This window comes from Coturnix japonica, chromosome 29, assembly GCF_054131305.1.
Source record: "Coturnix japonica strain WE chromosome 29, WE-NBRP24, whole genome shotgun sequence".
NCBI lineage: Eukaryota > Metazoa > Chordata > Aves > Galliformes > Phasianidae > Coturnix > Coturnix japonica.
In genome coordinates this window covers 6,275,260-6,284,832 of record NC_140691.1, presented here as the reverse complement: position 1 = coordinate 6,284,832, position 9,573 = coordinate 6,275,260, and positions in this window count along the sequence as shown.

Genomic DNA, 9,573 nt, shown 5'->3' with positions numbered 1-9,573 from the left:
CTTAAGATCACCTCGTTCCAACCTGCTATAGACAGGGACACCTCGCTGTAGACCAGGTTGCTCACAACACATCCAGCCTGGCCTTGAGTGCTTCCAGGGAGAGGAGGGATGCTGAGGAGGTGGAAATAGTGAACGCCTTTTTTGCTTCTGTCTTTAGTGAAAGGGCTCTCCCTCCGGAATCCCAGGCCCTGGAGGTTAATGAGAGAGTGTGGGGAATGGGAGATTTCCCTTTAGTCAGGGAAGAGGTGGTCTGTGAGTGCCTAGGAAACATTAAGGTCCATAAATCCTTGGGACCTGAAGGGGTGCATCCACAGGTGCTGAGGGAGCTGCTGGAGGTCGTTGCTGAGCCGCTCTCTGTAATCTATCAGAGGTCTTGGAGAACTGGGGAGGTGCCTGAAGACTGGAGGACGGCCAGTGTCACTCCTGTCTTCAAAATGGCAAGAAGGAAGACCCGGGTAATTATAGGCCAGTCAGCCTCACCTCTGTCCCAGGGAAGGTGATGGAACAGCTTGTGCTGGACGCCATCTCCAGACAACTGGGAGAAAAGGAGGTTATCAGGAGTACTCAGCATGGGTTCACCAAGGGGAGGTCGTGCTCGACCAACCTGTAGGCCTTTTATGAAGATGTCACTAGCTGGGTGGACAGGGGGAGAGCGGTAGATGTAGTCTACCTTGATTTCTGTAAGGCTTTTGATGCTGTCCCCCTTGACATCCTTATAACAAAGCTGAGGAAGTATGGGATAGATGAGTGGACGGTGAAGTGGGTCGAGAATTGGCTGACTGGCCGAGTGCAGAGGGTTGTCGTTGGTGGTGCGGAATCTGGCTGGAGGCCTGTAACTAGCGGCGTCCCCCAGGGGTCTGTGCTGGGTCCGGTCTTGTTCAACATCTTCATCAACGACCTTGATGAGGGGATAGTGACCACCCTCAGCAAGTTTGCTGATGCCACGAAGTTGTGAGGATTGGCTGACACACCTGAAGGCTGTGCTGCCATTCAGAGAGACCTGGACAGGCTGGAGAGCTGGGCAGTAAGAAACCGGATGAGGTTTAACAAAAGCAAGTGTAGAGTCTTGCACCTAGGGAGAAATAATTGCATGCACCAGTACAGGCTGGGGGAAGAGCTGCTGGACAGGAGCTCTGCTGAGTGGGACCTGGGCGTCCTGGTGGACGACAGATTGACCATGAGCCAGCAGTGTGCCCTTGTGGCCAAAAAGGCCAATGGCATCCTGGGATGTATTAAAAAGAGCATGGCCAGCGGGTCGAGGGAGGTGATCCTCCTCCTCTACTCTGCCCCGGTGAGGCCTCCTCTGGAATATTGTGTCCAGTTCTGGGCTCCCCAGTACAAAAAAGACAGGGATCTCTTGGAAAGAGTCCAGCGGAGGGCCACTAAGATGGTGAAGGGCCTGGAGCATTTCCCCAATGAGGAGAGATTTAGCGAGCTGGGTCTGTTTAGCCTTGAGAAGGGAAGGCTGAGAGGGGATTTGATCCAGGTTTATAAATACCTGAGGTGTGGGTGCCATAGTGGCGTGGCTGGTCTCTTTTCAGTAATGTGTAGGGACAGGACTAGGGGTAAAGGGATGAAACTTCAGCATTGGAAGTTCTGCACGAAGATGTGGAAGAACTTCTTTACGGTGAGGGTGACGTAGCACTGGAACAGGCTGCCCAGGGAGGTGGTGGAGTCTCCTTCTGTGGAGATATTCAAGATCCGACTGGACGCCGAGCTGAATATACCAAGGCCAATTGCTATGCCAGGCACATTTATGGCATCAGTGAACAAATAATGCCTTAAAAATTGTAATAGACAGGAGCCATCTATTCTTTTAAAACTAGGTGACCAAAGAAGAACAGTCCCTCTAGAGTCAAGCTGTTAAGAACTAACAGCATCAATCAATATCACATAGATAGATTACTTCCCTGCCCTAAGACCATCTTGTGACCATTTGGTGCTCCTAATTAAGCCCTCTTGATGGCATTTTGTCTGAGCCATGTGACATTTTGTGATAGGAGTTACTGCTAGTGTTCCCTTAACCCTACACCAAAGTAGGAGGTATCCATTCTCAGGGAATCATGCAGGCTTCCTCTGTATTTGATGCTCAGAGACAGCCCCAGAACTTTTTAAATCTTAGCTTAGCTCTCATCCAATAATGTTCATCAAACAGTGCAACTTGTCCTTTGGGGATGTCCTTTGTTCTGCATCAACCAGTTCCAACGGAGTCTTCTTGGCTTGTTTTAGATCAGTTTGTCAACAGATAAAGCCAGGGTCTTTGAATTACAAAGTGAAATTGCAGAATGCATGATTCTCAACCAAACAGAACAGCAGGTGGGATGCAGGGTGAATACCTGAGCCAACACCACCTGCAAGCAATCCTTCAATACCTTAGGAATCTCTAGCCATCCCAAATCCAGTGTTGTGCTTGATCTATCATCTCTGCTGAGTTTTTAGCTAGCTGATGGTGAGCATCATGGTGGTGATGGGTGAGCAGTTGGACTAGAGGGTCTTAATCAACCTTAAGGATCCTGTGATCAGAGGAACGTGAATGTGCTGTTAGAGGTCACAAGCGCTGCGCTGCAGCATGAGCATACACAGCGAAAGGCTTTCAGTACAGCTTCAGTTCATAAATGAGGACTGGGTTATGGAAAATAGGCTCAAGATAGAAACCAGAAACCAGATCTTAACGCCAGGTTCTGTGAATGCAGCCAGCTGAATTTCACAGATATTGAATTTCAATGACAATTTCTTGTGTTATTTTACCCTCCAGCTCCACCCTGAACATGAACATGTCAGTGACAAGCATTACTCCTCCAGGCTTGACCTGACAGTGCTTTACTTGTACTATGAGCTAATGCCAGGAAGAGCAGGAAAAGAGTTTCATCCACGTGCCTTCTCCTTCCTTAGTAAAACCAGTGTGAAACTGCAGCCACGTCAGGCTGAAGGAGACGTCTCAGATGTCCTGCCTGGATGCAGGAGGTCACGTGTCAGAGGATGTCTGGCACGTCAAGTCTCATGGCAGTGCAGTGCATGACAAACTGCAACAACACTTTCCTGTGGGCTCCTTTGGGCACGAGGCCCAGCGGGTGACACACCTCTGGCTGCAGCTCTTCAGAGCCTCCCAGCAGCCACGTGATGCCCATGGGAGAGACACAGCTGACCCGCACAGCAGATGATTTACCAGCTCGCTCTGGTTTACAGCAAGAGAAGATACAAGTGGCGATGCTGAATGGTGAAATACTGCGAGTGTGTGGCATGGGTATAAGATTTGTGAGCCTGAGGATGTTCAAAGTCAGGCTGGACAGGGCTCAGAGCACCTGATGGAGCTGCGGTGCCCCTGTTCATTGCGGGGGGAGTCCAACTAGCTGACCCTTAAGGGTATCTTCCCTATCTATGAGATACATGAAAGCTGATTCTGCAGTAACCAAGCTACCAACAGCAGTTGTTTGTCTTACAGTTTGCCAACACAGGTTTTAAAATAACAGCATTGATTACTCATTTGATAGTCACATTACAGTGCAAAGCACATGGAAACATCCATCAGCAAATTCAATTAATTCTGGGGGAAGACCTGCCAGTTTGAAATATTATGCTTACATGACAAAGAGAGAGAAGAAAAGCAAAATTAAGACTAGCTGACAAGCCTTGCCAGGAAGTTCTGCTCTCCATTAATTTAGTCCCATTATTCAATTCTGTTTGGAGCTGTCTCCATGCCTCTCTGGAATTTGTTCTTTGAGAAGAAGCAATAAAGTAAGCTCTCCAATGCCAAAGTGCATACACTACTCTAGGGCTTTGTTGTTTCTCCATGGACCAACAAGGGTGACAAGACAGCAGAAGATGATGAAGAGCCTCATGCATACTCAGTGTAAAAAAAAAAAAAAGGCAATTGTTGCTGGGAAGAAGGTGCATTTGCATTTGTGTCATCTGCAGAGGGTACTGCAGAAATGGAAAGTCTTCCACTGGAGCAAACAAAGGGCTCTCATTTATTGCAATCAAGGCCCAGCGTGTGGATCTCAGAGATCAGATCTACACCCTGCAGCAAAACAGAGACCTGCGTGGGAAAGTTCAGTTTCTCTCTACATCTGTGTCAGAAAAAGCCCACCATGGAATGACAGCTAAGTAAACATCCCTGTGACTCTTCACAGGTCTCTTCCACATTTGGGATCACTGCTACAAAAAGAGCATTTTACATCATCTCTCGTGGCCACCCTGAGAGAAGAGCAGGAAGGCTGGGATGCTCTTTTTCTTATCTTTCCCTTGATTTCCTCTATATCTTAGGGACGAATCACAGCACAGAACACAGAAATCAAATGGCTCTACAAAGCAGATTGGCCAGTTCAAGTCAAAACAGCCACTGAAAACACCCCAGATGCTGTCTGACAACAGCTGGACTGTCGGGGAGTCAGGTGAATGCAGTCTGCTGGCCCTGGGCAGGAAGAGGACAGCCCAGACTGTCACATACCTTTCTCTGAAAGCTGATAGAGCATTTTATCCCCCTCACAGATGCACTGACAACTTGCAGTATCATCCATTGAGTCGTTGTGAATTTTCAGGGTGTGTTTCTTCCCCACAATTTGCAGTTCATATTTTTCACTGGCCTTGAGCTCCTTCCCATCCTTCATCCACTCCACAGTAGCGCCTGTGTCTGAAAGCTCAGCCTGCAGTTTGGCTTCCTCACGCAGCCGAGCGCAGATCTTTTCTACATCTTTCTTCTTCTTGGTAAATCTCACTGCAGCACCTGTCAGGAGCAAAGGCCTCGTTATTTCAATTTATATCAGGCTAACGTGGTCAATATTTACCGCAAGATCTCTGAAAAAGTATCACCTTCTGTTCCTGCACTCAGCATTGTGTCACTGCTGAGCAATTCAAGATGTTTCATTTGGTCTTCTTGCCGGATTTACTAAGTAAAAATCAACCAAACATCTCCTTCTACTGATTAAGAATGCTCTAAACATGCTTCTGCAGAGGTTTCCACCCAATGACAAACAGCTCCTCCCATAATGAATCTTTATTTGTTCTATTTTGTCATGCAAAGCTGATTGATAGAGACACAATTGGAATGATTGCTCCCCTACTTCTAAACTATTCCAGTGCGATCAGAAAGGCTGTCTGAACCTGGAGCTGAAAGTACTGCTCTATGGTGATGCAGTGGTAAACCTGGTGACTGAATGCACTGGCCAGTAGCTGTGAACTGCAGACATTCATCAGCTGGCATGAAGCAATCTGGTTCAGATACCAAGCAGCTGGGTAGATTGGCTTACCCTACACTCAGTGCTATCATGTTTAGGTCATTACCAGGACTCACGTCAGTCCATGTGATGCAGTTTCAGGTATTTGGTACAGTCAGTGAATGCCTGCAGCCCCAGTTCTAATCATCAGATCACAGCAACTCTGCCTTGACTGTAAGAGGAAAGGAGAAGGATCAAAGCAAATACCTCTCACTCTCATCTTGCTGCTGACATCAACATTTTTGGCAACAAATTTCACTTCTGCTCCATCATCGTTCTTGGTGACGTTCTTTATGATTAGGCTGTGAGTAGTTTGGGTTCTCTTGATGATGCAGGTCTCACTTTCCTGTAAGACTTTACCACTGAGGTACCAAGTGCCGCAACACGTTGTTGTAAGGTCAATAGTAAACATGGCATCCCCTCCAGGTACAGCTTCACCAGTTGTTAGGGGGGATTTCACAGCCAGGACTGGGTCTGAGGAAGAACAACATGTATGTCTTAATGCTCTTTAGTTGCAAGTCTGGTATCTCATTTAGAGATGGAAGATTAAATCATAGGTACATTTCTACTTCTCCCTTTGCATGAGTGCTGGAAGAAGCACTTCTATGCTTAAGATCTGTTACAGAAAGTTCTGCCTCTTGCACATGTGAGATATCAAAAGATAAGGATATTCATGTCTCTGTCACAGAAATAGAACTTGTATCACTTCAGTGGTAGCTGGAGGTTGATAGGAGATAGGAGAACTAAGAATAAAGGAAAGCCTTTGGTGTGTTAATGCACTACTATCCTTAAAGTCAAAGGAAACATCTTTAGGGAACTAACACAGCTGCTCATGGGGTTTTTGTGCTTACCAAGGTGCACGCTCTCTGGAAATTCCAGAGACGGGCTCTGTCCATGCGCATTGACTGCAGACACTCGGAACTGATCATCAGCCTCTGCAGACAGATTTACAGCCCCTGCACAGCTCTATATAACAGTCTTATAGAACTACCTCTAGTAGAAGCAATCTCCACACAGAGATCCTTTCCCAGCACACTCCGACACGGGGGGGGGGGGCAAAATGGGAGGGGGGCCATATACACAGCGCCGGGGGGGGCCCGTAACTGACCCCCACCCATCCTTTAAAGGGGCGTGGGGTCCGTTTTAATGGGGGGGGGGGGGGGGCCGAGACCACCTTCACCCCCCCCCCATCCCCACCCCATCCTTTAAAAGGGGGGTGTCCATTTTGGTGGGGGGGGGTGGCAGTGACAATCTCCCCCCCACCCCATTGTTTAAAGGAGGGGGGGTTCGAGACCACCCCCCCCCACCCCATCTTTTAAGGGAGGGGGTCAGGGGCTCATGGGGGCAGCACATCGTGCACAACTTTGGGGGGGGGGGCCTTTAAAAGGGGGGGGTTACAAAAAGCATAGCTCTCAACTATAGATGGGATTGGGGGGGGCTCAATCGATGGGGGGGGCCCCTTCATGCAGGGGGGGCACAGCGTAAGGCAGCGGCTTTGAGGGGGGGGGTTGGGGCTGTTTGGCCTTTGGGGGGGTTATTGTGTGCCCCACCCCCACCACCCCCACACACAATGGGGTGTTAATGTGGGGGGGGGGGGGCTTAGATTAGTTGCGTTCCCTATAGCGCTGCCCCCCCCCATCATTAACCCCACCGCTTTATCCTTACGGCTGAGCCCCCCCCCCGACAGCTCCCCATTCATCTTGATGGGGGGGGGGTTTGTCACACGACCCCGACGCGGCTTACGGCACATCGTCGACCCCACCCCCACCCCCCATAACCCCACCCGGGGGGGGAGGGGGCGATGTGGTGAGTGGGGGGGGGGTTCCGGAGGTGGGGGTGAGCAAAGCGCAATATGGGGGGGGCGTCCTATAACTGGAGGGCAGCGGCTGCACAAAGAGCCCGCAGAGGTCGGAGAGCAGCACTTTGGCTGGGGGGGGGGCCACGGGGTCCGGGGGTAATGCTGCCCCACCCCCTCCCCCACCCCCCACTGCCGACCCCCCCCCGCGTTGCCCCCCCGCCCCAACGTCAGCTCCTGCGGCAGCTCCTCGTCGCTCTCCTCCTCCTCTTCCTCGTCTGGGGGGTCAATATGTGGGGGGGGGGGGTCCCATCGGGCAGCGGCAGCTCCGCCGGCTCCGATTGGCTGAGCCACAGTGCGCGGGAGCGGCTGTTGTGTGCCGGTCGGTGGAGGGGCGGCTCTTCATGGAGCTGCCCCGCAGCCAACAACAGCCTGAATGAGATCCTGGAGTCCCAGACGCTGGAGGATGAGCTGGGAAAGAGCAGAGGCTCCCCACAGAAGGGCAAATCACGTCTGATAACGTGAGTGTGGAGCACAGCCAGCCCCTTCCTCACATGTGTGGGGCTTCCATGTTCCTCTGTGCCCATTGCAGTGTGCCACCCCAATCCTGCTGCCCAGCCAGGAGTGGATGGGATGAGCAGGTTGGGATGCACAGAGCAGTGCTCAGACATTGCTGGGACATTTGTGCACTGCTGTTGAGCTTCCCTTTGTGCAGCAGGGGAGAGGATGGAGGTTTACAGGTGGATGGTTGTTATTTCGATGGCATTGCACAGGTGGTAGAACCTTGTCCATTCCCAAACTTATTCCAGGGCATGCGGGAATTTGTGCAGTTGTAGTTCCTGAATTGTGCTATTTAAAACCCTCCTGTAAATGGGGATGTTTTGTAATGCCTGCTGGGGCTGCAGGCAGCATTGCCTTCCTCCTTAGGGGGCAGGTTTAATCACAAACCTCCCTATTTCCTATCACAAACGTCCTACAAACCATGTCTGGGCATTGCTGTCTCGGCCTGGATCTCAGCTCCTGAGACTGTCAGATGTGAAGCAGCAGCAGCTGGGACAGGGCTGGCTCTGTGTGCCCTCTGTGGGTCTGTGGGCACAGAGTGGGGCAGAGGGATGACTGTGAGAGGGAGGAATTGCCCAGCCACTAGAAAGAGGAAATCAGCTGAAAAGGGGAGATTTTAGAAGCACTGAGGCTGTGGCTGCTTTGACAGTAAGAAGAAACCAAGCTGTCACTGTGCAGATGGGAACTCCAGTAGGAGAGCTGTGGTGGCTTTACAGATGGCAGACAGCAGCTGGAGTGTAGAGCCAAGGGTAGGGGGGGATCTTCCTCTTAGCAATGCCATGCAAAGAATGATGCAGACTCCTGCAGGGTCGGCTTTGCTGTGTGACCCTGGGTGGAAGCAGCTGGAAGGTCTCAGCCCTTCTGCGTTATCCCAGGAGCTGGGGCAGTGCTCGGTCTCATCCCACCTCTGCTAATAGCAAATGCAGAATCCCTTATCTGAGTGCCCTTTTCTCTCATGGAGAGTCACCGACCCTGGGAAGTTCACAAAAAGTTTGGGTGTTGTGTTGAGGGATGTGATTTAACTGGGAAGTATTGGTGATGGTTGGACTGGATGATCATAAGATCATCCAGATCATAAGATCTGAGATCATAAGATCATAAGATCATCCAGGTCTTTTCCAACCTTGAAAATTCTATGGAGTTGTAGCAGATTGTGGGGGTGTAGGTGTGGTATATATATGTACACAGATGGGAATATCCGTATGGAAAAGATAGATCCATGTGTGTTCTGGGCTGCACTGAAAAAGGGGTGGCCAGCAGGAGAGGGAGGTGATTGTCCCCTCCTGCTCAGCTCTTGTGAGGCCATATTTGCAGCACTGTGTCCAGGCCTGGGAAGGATGGGGAGCTGTTGGGGGGGGTCCAGAGGAGGGCCACTGTGATGATCAGAGGGCTGGAGCAGCTCTCCTATGAGGAAAGGTGGAGGGATCTGGGCTTGTTTAGCCTGGAGAATGGAAGGCTGTGGGGAGACCTCACTGTGGCCTTTGAGTACTTGATTGGAGCGTATAAACCGGAGGGGGAATGGCTGTTTATGAGGGTGGACAGTGATAGAACAAGGGGGAATGGTTTTAAACTGAGACAGGGGAGGTTTAGGTTGGATCTTAGGAAGATGTTTTTCGCTCAGAGGGTGGTGACGCACTGGAACAGGTTGCCCAAGGAGGCTGTGGATGCCCCATCCCTGCAGGCATTCAAGGCCAGGCTGGATGTGGCTCTGGGCAGCCTGGTCTGGTGGTTGGCATCCCTGCACATAGCAGGGGGTTGGAACTGGATGATCTTTGGGATCCTTTTCAACCCAGGCCATTCTATGACTGTACAGTTCCATAGTGGAACAAATATAAAATGCTAACTATGTAAAACATGGAGTCAGACCTGTGTGATTTGTCCACACCAGGAGGTGATTAGAAAACAATTTGTAAGCTACAAAGCTGCTTGCTGGAAAGGAAAAGAAAATAAAACTACAAGAAAAATGGAAATCATTTCTTCCTGAAAATAGGAAGAATAATGGAC